This window comes from Chlorocebus sabaeus, chromosome 2 (assembly GCF_047675955.1).
Source record: "Chlorocebus sabaeus isolate Y175 chromosome 2, mChlSab1.0.hap1, whole genome shotgun sequence".
In the NCBI taxonomy this organism is placed as follows: Eukaryota; Metazoa; Chordata; class Mammalia; order Primates; family Cercopithecidae; genus Chlorocebus; species Chlorocebus sabaeus.
This window is the reverse complement of record NC_132905.1, coordinates 19,106,061-19,121,143: the sequence shown is the minus strand read 5'-3', so window position 1 is coordinate 19,121,143 and position 15,083 is coordinate 19,106,061. Positions and strand designations below refer to the sequence as shown.

At 36.5% G+C, this 15,083-nt stretch overlaps 1 protein-coding gene across 4 annotated transcripts in view; it reads left to right on the top strand.

Annotated features, from left to right (window-relative positions):
• The window catches only part of STK4 (serine/threonine kinase 4), a 107,025-nt gene that overhangs the window by 64,939 nt on the left and 27,003 nt on the right, over window positions 1-15,083 (top strand). The gene's annotated exons all lie outside the window — the stretch shown is intronic.

Sequence of the window (15,083 nt, the reverse complement as noted above, 5' to 3'; positions counted from 1 at the left end):
CAAAACATCATGTTGTATACAATATATATGTACAATTTATATTTGTCAATTAAAAAAAACCCTGACACTGAAAGGGGTGGTTGACTACAGTTATACAGTTAGTGATACAGTGAGGATTTTAACCAAAGCAGTTTTGGCTCCAGAGCCCATCCTTTTAACCATCTGTACTGTGTGGCATTTTTCTAGGCTATTCTGGTAAGTTCTATCCATAAAGTACATAAAGAAGGGGCTGTAGGAGCCCAAAAGAGAGAGCAAGAACCCCAGGGAAGGCACCAGTAAGTGTCATTGGAAGTGTGTTTTGAAAGATGAAGCGTGTCTGTGGAGATACTAAGGAGTGTGGCATGGGGCCAGGAAGTACTGAGTAATTGAGCTGGAGCATTACCAGTGTGGATGTGTGGGAAAAGTGAGGAAGGGAGAGAAGGAGAGAACTTCAGGTGAAGTAAATTAATGCCCAATGTACCCTTTTTTGCTGGAAATATTTAGTGCTCTTTTAGATTTTTCCTTAGTGTATCAGAGAAATTAAAAATAGAGTCCTAATGCAGCACAGAGAGCTAATATCCATCTGAAGTTGTGTGATAATGGGTCCGTCAGGATATAAAACCACCAAACTGTTAATTCAAACTTAATTTGATAAAAGTAACAGAACCTGAACAAAATTGATTGTTTGGATTCCCTGGATAGTTGTAAGCCATTCACATGGCTTTTTGTGGTAGGGAAAGATACATTTTAGCCCTGAGGTTTTCCCAGGAGGCCGATAACAACCTATGATTCCAGGAAACTTTATCTTAACCATTCTCTCCTAGATCAGGGCTCCAAATCTGATTGTAAGTTGAGATTTCTTTGGGTTTTACAAAGAAGCTTTACTGAATTGTCAGAACATAGTCAGTTACTTATTTATTATTAAATTGTACTTTTTGCTTTTGGCCGTACATATTAGAAATCAGACACTTGGTGGGAGGTAAAAATTATTACTACCTTATTTGTAATTTGAAATCATGATTGATATGATAGAAGAGATGCTTTATTTGCCTCTGCTTAAGTCAATACTCTCAAGAATGCATCTTGATATTTTCTGGGAGCTCAGTTATCTACAACTTGAAACTTTATCTGCCATTTCATAGAGACAAAAATAACTCTCCCAAAACATTCTTTGAAATTATTGTTCGTTTATTTCAAAATGAGTCTAAAAATTAGTGCATATTCTTACATTTACTGGCCTTTAATGGTAAGGTAAAATTTAATGTCCCATTACTCAGTTACAACAATCACCAAGTCAACTATTCTTGTTTTATTTAATCCTTCACCTCCACTATTCACCACCCACACTGCTTGTTTTGAAGCAAATCCCAGGCATATACCATTTCTAAATATTTCATATGTATTTATAAAAGATTAATGACCTTTTAAAAATACAATTATAATACTTTTATCATACTTTTACAAATTAGGAGTAATAAATTTCCTTAATGCCAAAAAATGCCTTGTTACTGTTTAGTTTCCTAGATTTATATAGATATTTTAGCTTGTTTGAATTAGGATCCAAATGAGATTTATAGGAAGTTGGTTGCTATGTCTCTTAAGCCACTTTTAATTTAAAGCCCTCCCTTTCTGCTACCCTTGCTCATGTACTTTGAGATACTGTTGGAGAAACCCAGTTGTTATCCCATATAGTTTCCCTCATTCGGGATATTGCTGATTGCATCTAAGGGGTCTTATTTAATATGTTCCCTGAGTTTCTTATAAATGGGTAGTTTTATCTAGAACAGCGGTCCTCAGGACCCCTTCATACTTATAAACATTGTTGAGGACCCCAAAGGGCTTTTGTTCATGGGAGTCCTATCTACTAATATTTACTGAATTAGAAATTAAAACTGAAAAATTTTTAAATAATTTATTTACTTAAAATAAGCTAATTATATAGTAATGTATTTTTTTCTATGAAAAATGACTATTTCCCCGAAACAAAAACAAATGAGTAAGAAAAATAGCATTGTTTACAATTTTCAGATTTTTTGGCTTACACAGATAGGTGATCATATCTGTTTTGCGTTCAGTCTGTTGTAATATATTGTTTTGTTTGAAGTACAGGAAGAAAGTCTAGCCTAGCAAAAAGAGGTGTAGTTGAAAAATAACTATTGTAATAGCTGTTTAAGATAGCTGTGGATAGTCTTCTTTGACCCTACACCAAAACTCAACAAGTAGTGGGTTCTTATAGGTTAGTTGCAATGTAGAATATGAAACTAAATTCGTGAAAATTTCTTACTATGTATATTAAAATTCATTAGTGTTTTAAAATTTTGAGTGGAACTTTTACTCACATGTGATTTTGTAACATCACGCATTGGGCATTTGGAAAATGTTGGTTCATTCAGTTACATGGATCTTCTAAATGTTGGCACATTTCATTAAGCAATATAAAAAAGAAACTCCACATTCCTTGAAGTTATGACCAGTTTCATCAGAAGAGTATCTAACTAAATGTAGGGAAGTTGTCAAGCTCACAGTGGTGGATTCAAGTTTTCCGGAATACTAATTTTCATTTGAAGGTTTGCATTTTATCATCAGCTACAACACTCTTAGTTGTTTTCCTTTGGGTGACAGACTCACTTTTTTCATTTCTGAGAAAATGTCTGCCAGATACCCAAGTCTGAATACTCACAATTTGTCATTTTTTTGTGTAAAAATGGTGCTCTGTGGAAAAAAGCAGCTGGTTGAGCTTGCAGCTCAATTGCACAAGTGCTTTGCTTCAAAATGACCATTGTATTTCAGTCACAACAGAAGTGCTATATGTGGACTTCCCATTTCATCATAGATACTATTAAAAAGACATGAACTTTAATAAAATTAATCCTTTTTTACTACTTCATCAAGGACATTCTTAAGGGTTTTTAAAAAACTGTAGCCAGTGACTGTAAAGAATGCAATAACTGCTAACACTGGTGCCACTCTTTTATTTATACTGAGGCTAACAGTTTTAGCCCCCACTGCTTTTGTATGACCAGTGCAGATGTCAACACAGTAGAAAAGTCAAATAATGTCTTAAGATTAATATTAAAATAGTTTGGTCTTACAGAGTCCCCTAAGAGTGTGTCAGGGATCTTCCAGGGGTCTGCAAGCCAGACTGAGAATTGCTGATCTAGAAACTTGATCAGAATCAGGTTCAATTTTTTTTTTTTGGCAAGGGTATTTCATAGGTGGTATGTATACTTCCATCAGAAGGTTCATAGTATCTGGATATATGGTCATTTCTGTATTTCTATTGTTAGAAACCAGTAAAGGTCTTTGTCTGGATGCCATTTCATTAGAGGTTACAAAGTGGTGACATTTGATCATTTCTTCTCCATTTACCAATTGAAGTAAGAAGCATTTTGTTATTTAGATAATCTCAGGTACAATGTATATAGAAAAGACAGAATATGCACTTGATTTTTTAATTTTTATTAACATTTTCAAAATAATGTATTGGTTCCCTAGCATTCTCCAAAGATATAACCAGTGATTCTTTTTGTATCATAAATTCATGGATTTAAAAATATTTGATCTGTTTCAATCCTTTCAACTCTTTCTTATGTTCAAATTGTTTCATCTTGATATAACCCCAGTAGTTATTTCTAAGTGTTTTATTGAAGTATGCTTTATATACTCCCTGTTAGTTAGTGAGAGCATTGTTGCTTTCTAGTATGATGAAGTGTGAGATGTTCCAGGCTCGTCTTGCTTCAAACCTGGAAACAGACTTTTTTTTTTTTTGAGATGGAGTTTAGCGCTGTCGCCCGGGCTGGAGTGCAGTGGCCGGATCTCAGCTCACTGCAAGCTCCGCCTCCCGGGTTTGCGCCATTCTCCTGCCTCAGCCTCCCGAGTAGCTGGGACTACAGGCGCCCGCCACCTCGCCCGTCTAGTTTTTTGTATTTTTAGTAGAGACGGGGTTTCACCGTGTTAGCCAGGATGGTCTCGATCTCCTGACCTCATGATCCGCCCGTCTCGGCCTCCCAAAGTGCTGGGATTACAGGCTTGAGCCACCGCGTCCGGCCCTTTTTTTTTTTTTTTTTTTTTTTTTTTTAAAGCAACTCAGATTTTTAAAATGGGAAATGGTAATTAGATAAGACCACAGTCTGGGTGCAAGTTGTACTCATTGCAGTTAGGTCATTTTTTTCTAAGCCATTTCAATGGATGAATCCAGGAAATGTGTCTATTACAAACTCATGCATTCTTCTGCCATTTCCAGTGTATATTGAATACTACTAGTTTTTTCCTTAACCACTTTCATCCTACATCTGTAATCCTTCCCCCCATGCCAAATATCTTGCCAGCAATTCTGATATAATTACTCATTTGTTTTTCAATTCACAATAAATGTGAGCCTCAGAATAATAATACCAGTACTTCTAACAACAATACTGAAAACAGTTAAAGATTTGTGTTGCAGCTTGTTGTCCTTAGGGATATCCCATATAGATGTACAATCAAATTATTATATGTTAGAGCTACTTGGAATAATTTCTATGTGGTTATGCCACAAACTCAGTTGGCTGATGGGTTTTTTGTTTCATTTTGTTTTTTGTTTGAGGTATTGCTTTTTATTGTTTTGCTTTATAGTTATATAAACTATATGGTTCCAAGGGCAAGTCTGCAAAACAAAGTTGTTCCGATTTAGTTTCTATTCCTATCTCGTCTGTTTCCTCCTTTTTTTATGTTTGGGAGATATACACAGACACATATGTGCATGCATGCATGCACAGACAAATACGGTATGTTTGTACTACCATTCTGAGATAACAGGAGTGTCCTATCCATACTCTTTTCTGTTTGTTTTTTGTTAATTATATATCCTAGAAATTACTCCATAGCCGTACGTAGAAATAGTCCTCTTTCTTTTTTCCTATGCTTAGTATTCTATTGTGAGGATGTATTGTAGTTTATTCTGCCAGTCCTCTGTTGATACACATTTAGGTTTTTTGCAACAGTTTTTAAGTTGATTGCTTCATAAACCTATTCATAAATAGGGAATGCAATTTTTTATGATTGTTTTGGTTTTTTCATGCTTTGTCAGTTTTGAGAAGCAAGTTACATGTTTTAAGTGTGTTTAGCTTTTTTTTTTTTTAACAGCAAGGAGTAGATTTATTCAGAGTCTCCCTCTGCCACATTTTAGTGCTATTTGTATAAAGCAGCCCCTAAAACTCTAGTCATAACATCACATGTCACAGGAAGAGTGAGTAATCAATCTCCTGGCAAACATTGTTGGCATGCCTCAGGTATTAAAATGTTGCCAGGTGTTAACAACCTGGAGGCCTGGAATTCCTAATTGCTGTAATCAGAACCTGAAATTTTTAAAGTTTGAATCTCATTACAACCAAAACCAGATTTGGTTCAGTTACTTTAATTTTTCTATAATTTGAAGTTAGAAAAGAAAAAGAAAAACAACTGTAACTTCAGTGTTGTTTATTATTCATCAAGAAGGTTTCAATGGCTGAAATTTAAAATGTAAATTAGCTATTAATCTAGAAAGCACAGTTTTTAGTTTTCAGCTGAGATGAATGTGTTTTTCTTATTCCTGGATCTGTAGCCATGCCTTTGAATTATGATCTCATTCACTTAGACACACATTTTTCACTCTTCTTCTTTTGAGCTGTTAAAGATATTTTCTTCAGTCTTTCTTCTCAGCTTTACCTCTTGTTTTTTTTCTTACATGAACTCTTGACAATTCAGTAATCCTTATTCCTGGGACACGAAATGTTGAGAAGACAAAGGAGATTTATGCAAGTTTTCCCACTTCATCCAAAGAAAGGGTCTCTGTTAGAACTCTTGAAAGTGATATTTGCTTTTGTAGCCCAGTGCCTTTGAAAGAAAAAACATGATGCAGAACTTTTCTCATTATCTAAGGTGTGTTCCTGGTGTCATTTCCCTCTCCCAACGGGACCACTTTTACCTAATACAAATCTGGATCCTCCACTACTCAAATGAAATACAACGCAATTGGCATCTTTTGTCTTTGATAACACACCTACTCTAAGCACCAGTAATGCTGGAATGGAAAGCATGTTGCATTTCCTTTCTTCATTTCTCTGTTGGAGTTTGATGCTGATATTACTGAGATTTCTAATGGACAGTATAGGGAGGAGAAGGCTGATTGATGGTAATTTATTGTACTGCTACTGAGAAAAAACACAACTCAGGGTATTGGTTCTATACATCTAGATTTTTTGACTGAAATGTTACATTTTACTTTTTTTTCTCCTCTTTAAAATTTCCAACTTTTAAGTTCAGGGGCACATGTGCAGGATGTGCAGGTTTGTTACATAGGTAAATGTGTGCCATGGTGGTTTATGGCACAGATCATGCCATCACTTATGTATTAACCCAGCATCCATTAGCTGTTTTTCCTGATGCTCTCCCTCCTCCCAAACACCCTCCTCTGACAGGCCCCAGCGTGTGTTGTTCCTCACCATGTGTCCACGTGTTCTTATCATTCAGCTCCCACTTATAAATGAAAACACACGACATTTGGTTTTCTGTTCCTTGTTAGTTTGCTTAGGATAATCGCCTCCAGCTCCATCCAGATCCCTGCAAAGGACATTATCTCGTTCCTTTTTATGGCTGCACAGTATTCCATGGTGTATAAAGAACCTTATGTTCTTTATCCAGTCTATCATTGGTGGGCATTTATGTTGTTCATTACAGCACTATTCACAACAGCAAAGATTTTACATTTGTTTAGAAGACTTGATAAAGGTACCAAGTGTACCAAAGTGACAGTTCTTTTAGTGACGAAGCAGTAGGTTTGGTAGTTAAGATCATTGGAATCAGGGTTTCAGGGTTCAAATCCTGACTTCACCATTTGCTGAGTAGTTGTGGGCCACTTTCCTCTCCTCTCTGAGTTTCATTGTCCTTATCTGTAAAATGAAGTAATACTAGAACCCATAGGATACATTTTGAGTCTGTATGAGAGTTAAATGGAGTACAGGTGCCTGCAATATAATACAGATTGAGTATCCCAAATCTGGAATCCTGAAATGCTCTAAAATTTGAAACTTTTGAACACTCAAAGAAAGTGCTCATTGGAGCATTTCAAATTTCATATTTTTGAATTAGACATGGTCAACAGGTAAGTATAATGCAAATATTTCAAAATCCCCCAAAATCCAAAGTTTAAAACACTTCTGGTCCCAAACATTTTGGTTAAGGGATACTTCACCTGTAGTCACTTCATAAATGTCAGCTTTCCTCTCTCCTTCCACTTTCCCCTCCTTTCTTGTAACGTTGTCCATGGAGTAAATTTCATTACCTAAACTTTTCTCGCAGTGATTTGCCATTGACTTCTGTTATAAAACCAGAGATACATTCCCAACAAATGCTTGCTCCCAGAGGGACTGATCTAAAACTACTCTGAAACAAAGTAATTAAAACTATTGCTGCTTGGAAATTGATTACCGAAGTGGTCATAGGTATCAGTTGTAGAACTTCCTACTGCTTTCTTCCTTTCTTTTCCTTACATCTCTATACAATAATACAGTGTTTCTTTCTACCCACCTCTCAAATAATGAACTGTTGAGGTTCAATGGAAATTTTCAAATCTTGAAGCTCTGAAACTACTTCCCTTACAGTAACACACTTCTACCAATAGATGCCACCCTTTCACTTCTTAAGTGCAGTCTCCCATGTGGCATTTGCTTAAGGTAGAGTTTGCTGGCTTTGTAAAATAAATGATAAAATTACTGAACCAGGCCAGGTGAATGATAAAATTATTGAACCAGTGGCTTATACCTATAATCCCAGCTTTTTAGGAGGCTGAGGTCAGAGGATCACTTGAGCCCAGGAGTTCAAGGCCAGTCTGGGCAACATAGTGAGACCCCACCTCTACAAAAAAATAAAAGCACATTTAAAAAAGTTAGCCAGGCAGGGTGGCATGTACCTGTGGTCCCAACTACTCAGGTGGTTGAGGTGGGAGGCTTGCTTGAACCCGAGAGTATAAGGTTTGCAGTGAGCCGTGATTGTGCCACTGCACTCGAGTTAGGGCAACAGAGCAAGATCTTGTCTCAAAAAAAAAAGAAAGAAGGAAAGAAAAAGAAAAAGAAAAAAGTTACTGAATCACTTTAGAAATCTGACATTGTGTGAAGTGAGTTTCTTTGAAAATAGGGAAACCTTGTAACACAGACCAGTAGAATGAATATTACATTACATCAGAAGAAGGGTGAATGGCCCAGGCTTTAGCTGGAACCTTGGGTGAGTCACCCTTCTCTTTGAATTTTAGTTTGTGGTCTGTAAAAATTAAATGTAATAGTACCTATCCTGCTTTTCCCACAGGGTTGGAGAAAGGATCAAATGAAATATATGTTGGGTTATTTGCACTACGTTTACTTTCAGAATTTTGGTAGAATTTTATTAGCCAAGAATTGTAAGGCCGTTGATGTTTATTTCTGGTTCATTGTGTATTAAGTATTATCACTTATTTTTATTTCACATTTTATTTTGCTATTATAAAAAAATTAGCTCTTTGAATGATGACACATAATTCAGAAGTGAGGAAGCCAAGGGAGCAGTTAAGCCTGGATATCTGGTATGACTCCGTTTGCTGATGATAGTAATTATTATCATCACTTTAGATTTAGGTAGCATTTAATATAGTTAAAGGTGCATTCATATTTTGTTCTTTTGTTTGGCAATGCTTACAGTGTTTCTGTGAGGTAGCAGGGTGGGGTTTCTTATCCTCTTATAGTTTGAGGAAATGGAGCCCAGAGGCCTTTTACAAAGGCATCTTTCCTACTTTGTGCCAGAATCAGGTCTGGAACCCAAACCCCTAAGTGACTTCCTGTCTCCATTCATTCGTAAGTGTGTGTGTTTTCTCACATGAAAAAAAAACAAAAACAAAAACTATGCTTACAAATTAAATAACCAATGTTATAAACCAGGAAAAAGAATCTTCTTTCAAATAACATGTGATGGGGACTACAGTAACCAGGAAGAATGATTTCAGGTTTATTGTATCTTCCTGAGAATTTCGTGACATTAGAGGAGTATTTATTCTTAACTCAGAGTGTTTTTTTCATGCTTATTGAGAACACAATGCAGATTGACAAACTTTGTATTTCATTAATTGTTTATGCAAACAATTCTTATTGGAGAAATTTAATTTGTACTTTCTTTTGCTGTTCTTATTTACTTTCTAATTATGGGTTGTACAGTAATTTTGCTGTTGTCAGAAAATGTCATTTATTTTATTTTAGTTTTTTTGAGAAGGAGTCTCGCTCTGTCACCCAGGCTGGAGTGCAGTGGCCCAATCTCGGCTTAGTGCAACCTCCACCTCCTGGGTTCAAATGATTCTCCTGCCTCAGCCTCCTGAGTGGCTGGGATTACAGGCGCATGCCACCATGCCTGGCTAAGTTTTATAATTTTAGTAGAGATGAGGTTTCACCATGTTGGCCAGGCTAGTCATGAACTCCTAACCTCAGATAATCCGCCTGCCTCAGCCTCCCAGAGTGCTGCCCGGCCTAATTTGCTTTTCTTACTCCAGTGTTAGATAATGAATATTTTTAGTAATCTTCATATTGGTTGCTCATTATCTTGTCTAATTTTAAATTTTATTGGCAGAGACACTTGGTCTCTTAAGACTACATTGTGGAGTTTGAGAAGGAAATGATGAAAATATCAGTTATTTAATGCTTATTGTGTATTAGGTCCCTGTACATGTTTTGCATGGGTTATTTGAACTAAGTTTACTTTCAGAATTTTGGTAGAATTTTATTTCCAATGATAAATAAATGTTTTGAGACACTAGGTGACCAGAGATGCTAGGTGACCTGTCCCACCCTTGGCACGTGATTAATAAATTACAGACTATTATTTTTCTCAGAAGAATACACACTTGTTTGCATGAGAATGGTTATATATGTGCTGATGGTGAACATTTATCTAATTCAGATGCTACATCTTTTCTTTCTCTTAACGTGTGCAGCCCTTAGCGAATTGCCACAGCATGCAGGTACTCAGAATGTATAATTTGATAATGTTATTTGAGCCCATTGTGTACTCTTTGGAAAACTTTTTAAATCTCTTCAGATTTTCTTTTGGTAATATCCATTCATTATATGTATAGGAATATGTTAATTGGACTGTAATTTCATAGATGTGGAATTTAGATTTCTTCCCTGCTTCTTTGGTAAAACTGTAGTAAAAACATTGATTGGAAATACAGTGTTGGGAATTCCCTTGATCGAATTGGATAAAGCATAAAGCATTTAGCAAAGTGCCTGTCATTCCTACTCTATTATTAATACGTGGGTTCCTTCTAGAGTGACAGCTTATTTATAGTGAAGGAGAGCAGTGGATTGGGAATCAGGTCTCAGCTCTGACTGTAACTAGCTTTATGTCCTTAAGTAAGCCACCTAACCTTTCTGGGAATGCGTCTCTCTCATAGGGGTCATATGAGCCTAAAATAAAGAGCTTTTGTAAAGTGTATAAAAGATGCTCAGTATATATAAGGTTCTTTTCCTGTTCTTTTAAAAGCAGAGAAATGCTTAGGACACCCAGGACACCAACATGAGCATCAAAGGCAGTCTAATATACCGACCAAGAGCAGATAGACTTGGATTCATTGCTGGTTTCATTATTTATGGGACCAGTAACTCTAGGCTTGTCACCCAACCTAGAATGAAGACACTAATATTTACCTCTGAGTTATTGAGAAGATTAAATTTAAAAATGCTGTTAAAGTGCTTAGCAGAGTATCTGACACAGAGTAGGCATTCAGTAGATTTTCACGTATAACACTTAGGGTGGGAGACACGGATGAACTCCCAGAAAAGGGAAAGATACTGAGGTGGGCTGCCCCCAAAAAAGGAAGGTAAGAGGAAGACCCACACTTATTTTATACTTTTATTGCAGGCCCTGCTAGTTCACACATAGTTTGCTTTGTGATTTTTTTTTTTTTTGAGACGGAGCCTTGTTCTGTTGCCCAGGCTGGAGTGCAGTGGCGCGATCTTGGCTCACTGTAACCTCTACCTCCCAGTTTCAAGCAATTCTCCTGCCTCAGCCTCCCGAGTAGCTGGGACTACAGGTGCCTGCCACCACACCTGGCTAATTTTTGTATTTTTAGTAGAGACGGGGTTTCGCCATGTTGGCCAGGCTGGTCTCGAACTCAGGTGATCCATCTGGCTAGGCCTCCCAAAGTGCTGGAATTACACGCGTGAGCCACTGCACCCAGCTGTGATATTTATTTTATACCTAAGATGAGCTTAATTGTGTTACGACTTTCTTGTTCCTAGGGTGAGCTTAATTCTGTTATGACTTTCTTGTTCCTAGAGTTTAAATATCAAGGATACTGACTGAAACATTGACAGACCTTTTGTGTTTTCTCTCATTGCTTCCCTTCTATGCCTGCCTGGAGGCTATAAGTCCTGGAAGTTCCCACATAGATTTTTTTTTCTTTTTAAACAGTTTTATCCTGATGGTACATTTGTTCATGTAAAATAGCTCAAGTAACTGTGTGTATGTGTGAAAGAGACAGAGAGAGACAGAGAGAGCTGTTGGGATCCATCAGCTGCTGAGTGCACCCTTTTGTCTAGCAGAGTTCACATTACACAGAGCATTGAATCAGAGGGTGGCCAGCAGCTGGAGGGAGGGCAAACTTGAATCTACTTTATAGACCCACTGGTATAGACCCAGTTGCCCTTTACTTAGGAGAAAATACACAGCAAAAACCGTTCTAGGATTTTGTAGCCTTTAGACATGGATGCATCTAGTTTAATAAATCTTAATGTAGTGTTATTAAAAATGAGGTAAAGTCAGAAAATTTTCTACCCCCTCCCAACTGTTCTTATTCCCAGATATGGTAGGACCAAGCATGAAGTTATTTTCACACGTTGGGAAGAAACGTTCTATTCCAATTTCAAGTGGAGGTTTTCCACTTTTGGAAGTGCTGCTGAGACTGCAATTATAAACTACAACTATTCTTTTAAAACAGTTCCTGGGATGAATTAAGATCTTGTGGTAAAAATACCGTATACAATCTGTCACATTATCTGCGGAACTCTTCCCTATGCCAGCTTGGTCAGTGAGGGTAACAGCTGCCCAGAGTTCATTGCTAAAGGGATGTTTGACAATGGTACTATGAATTCAGCACTTCATATTAGAACAGTGCTTGAGGTCCTGGTATTCGGTTAATAGAGTTTTACGTACAGTGATATAGAAAATATGTGATGCACAGGATTTCAGCTTTTTAAGAATTCTCACCACTTCTCCCATCTCAATTTTGTTATTGTGGAAAATGAAGATCCCACAGGAAAGCCAAGTGTGTAGTCCTCATTCCCTGACTTCTGGCTTTGTACTCCATCACTCTCCACTTCCTTCCCCTCCCCTGTCTACACTGTTCACCTGGGCCTAAACATGTCCGAAAGACTGCAGCCTCAAGAAAAGCTTCAAGTTAGACTAGATGACCTTTAAGGTTTTGTTAATCCTGAGAATCTGTTTGGCCACATCAGTGAGCTCTTTTGTATCTACTCAAATGTGATAGAACAGACGAGCATTCAGAGTAAGAGGATCTTCCTAGGCTCGTTGCAGAGAACAGGCAGCAGTGCTGTCGCATGGCTGTAGATTACACATCTCGTCCTGGGGGTGTGTGGGGACTGGGGAAGGGGGAACCAGTTTGGCCTGTGGCACTTGTGATTTTTATACTTTGAACTACTGAATGGGTCTGAGTTCTCCAGCTCTTCACAGATCCCACCATTTCCTGGTTGTTGTTTTATGACGGCCTGTTGAGCTTATTTCTGTTGTCTTTGCCAGTCTCTAAAAACATTTGTGTTTGTGATCTCTGATTTAACCTGTCTCCAGTTCACGGTCATTTAGGTAGCATTCAACTTTTTAATATTAATAAATATTGCTTTAATAAGAACATCTTTGCATGGTGTATCCTTAGAATTAATTCCTGCAGTAGAATTATTGGGTCAACCTGTTTATAAATTTGAAATTTTGATATATATTGTTAAATTTCCCCATCGTTTTTGGTATGTGAATTGTCACTTTAAGTTATTTACCAAATTTTCCATGTAATTCTTATTTTCTTTATTGATTTTAAAGACTTCTTCAGTTGTCAAGTCAGGTTATGAGCCTTTTAATATATGTGGTAAAGATATTCTCCTAGAATATATTTTAAAGCTTTGTATAAGGTATCTAACTTCAGACATTTAAATTTTTATATATTTTTATTTATTAGCTTTTTTTTGTGGTTTCTGGAATTTTATGTCATGTTTGAAAAAGTTTTTCACATTCTAAGATTACAAAAGTATTAACCCCTACTTTGTTTTAGAATGTTCATTATGATTTTCTTTCTCAATATTTAATCTATCAGGTATTTGTCTTGGTGTTAAGAGTAAGGCAGCAATTGAGCTTTATATTTTTCTAACAACCCAGAATTTAAAAAAATACATAGTTAATTTAGAATTACCAACTCTTAATAGCTTATAGTATCTAAAAGTGGCTTGTTTTCACAGATAGAAAGTTTCCACTTCAAATGAGTTTTAATGTTTTTCGGGTTTTAAAACCTCTAGAAAGAAACTGTGAACAGAACACCATATTGGTTTTGGCATTAACCTTAATGCATCTCCAATAGGCTGATTCTACAGAATTTGATCCAAAGTACTTCTATGTCTTGATCCTTTTTTTGCCAAGCAAAATTGATTATTTCTAACCAAAAGGCCTTTAGTGCTAGACTGAAAGAAAAGTAAGGGGGTCCTCCTGTGCTGGTTGTACTTTATATAATTTGGCATCAAGTACAATGCTTTTTATTTTTCTCTTTAGTTTCTTTCTCTTCACTAGCCTCTGATGGTCCAGGCCTCTTGTTGCTGAGGGGCTTTTTGGGAGACAAATTCAAATCCTTTCTGTCTAGCTCATTGTTATTGTATCTTTTCGCGCTTTCCTTTTTTCACGGTAGTTCAGTAAGTGGTTAACAGTTATTACTAGCTTCTCTTGTACAGTGGGATTTAGCTGTGGGTTGATTTGTTGCGCTGGTATGTTTTCAACTGCAGCAATGCATTTCTCTATCACATAGATTATCTTTGTAGCTTCATTAGAGGTGTTTTAGTTCCTCTTTTGAATATTTATCTGAGTATCTTAGTACCTTGGCAGTCGCACTATCCTAAATTATTATAGTGCCTTTTAAAGTAAATTTTGTCTTTGAGGCTTATGTTTAAGTCAGGCTTGCAGGCAGGGAGACAGATTATGCTATTGTGGTTGAGAGGCATATAGTGGTTAAAACCACTGGAGTTATTCCGTTAGGGCTCGTAGCCTATCTGCACAACCTGTTATGTCACCCGTCTAACCTTTGATTGTCTTATCTGTCAAACATGGTAAAATCATACCTCTCTCATAGGACTGTTGTGAGTATCAAATGAGATACAGGTTGCATTATCTCAAATCCGAAAATCCAAAATCCAAAGCACTTCTAGTCCCAGGCATCTTGGATAAGGGATACTAAGCCTGTAATGCATGTAAAGCACCTTTAGGACAATGGTCCTTATTGCTGGCCTGCAGTAAGCACTTAATAAATGTTATTATTTTCTTCTTTTTTGGTGTTGGTTTGCTCTTCTACAATATTACTATTTTTTTAACCTTCTAGTTGTAAAAAAACACTCTCATTATAGAAAGTTTAGAGACTGAAGAAAAGCTTAAAGAAGAAAATGTCTCTTACAACTCTTCCACTCCCCCAGCAATAATAATTACATTTTAACATTTCCTTCCAGTTTTTTATACTTAATATTATTTTACACAACTGAGATCATTCTACATGCATAATAAATCTTGATTTCACTTAACATACCTTAAACATTTTCTCATATCATTAAAAACACTTGTGAAATCATTTTTAAGGGTTACATAATAGCCTATCACATTATATTCTTTTGGTTGATTTAATCATTCTCTTTTTACTTGGCATTTAACATTTGGTGCTTTTTTGGTTGGATTTGGGTTGTTTTCAGGTCATTCTAATGTATTAAGCCAGGCTTTTTTCTTGTCAACAGGAGGTTTGGAGATTGAGTCTTTTTGTTTGTTTTTGTTGTTATTTTTTGCCTGTTGAGTGTATGAATTAAGCTGGGGTT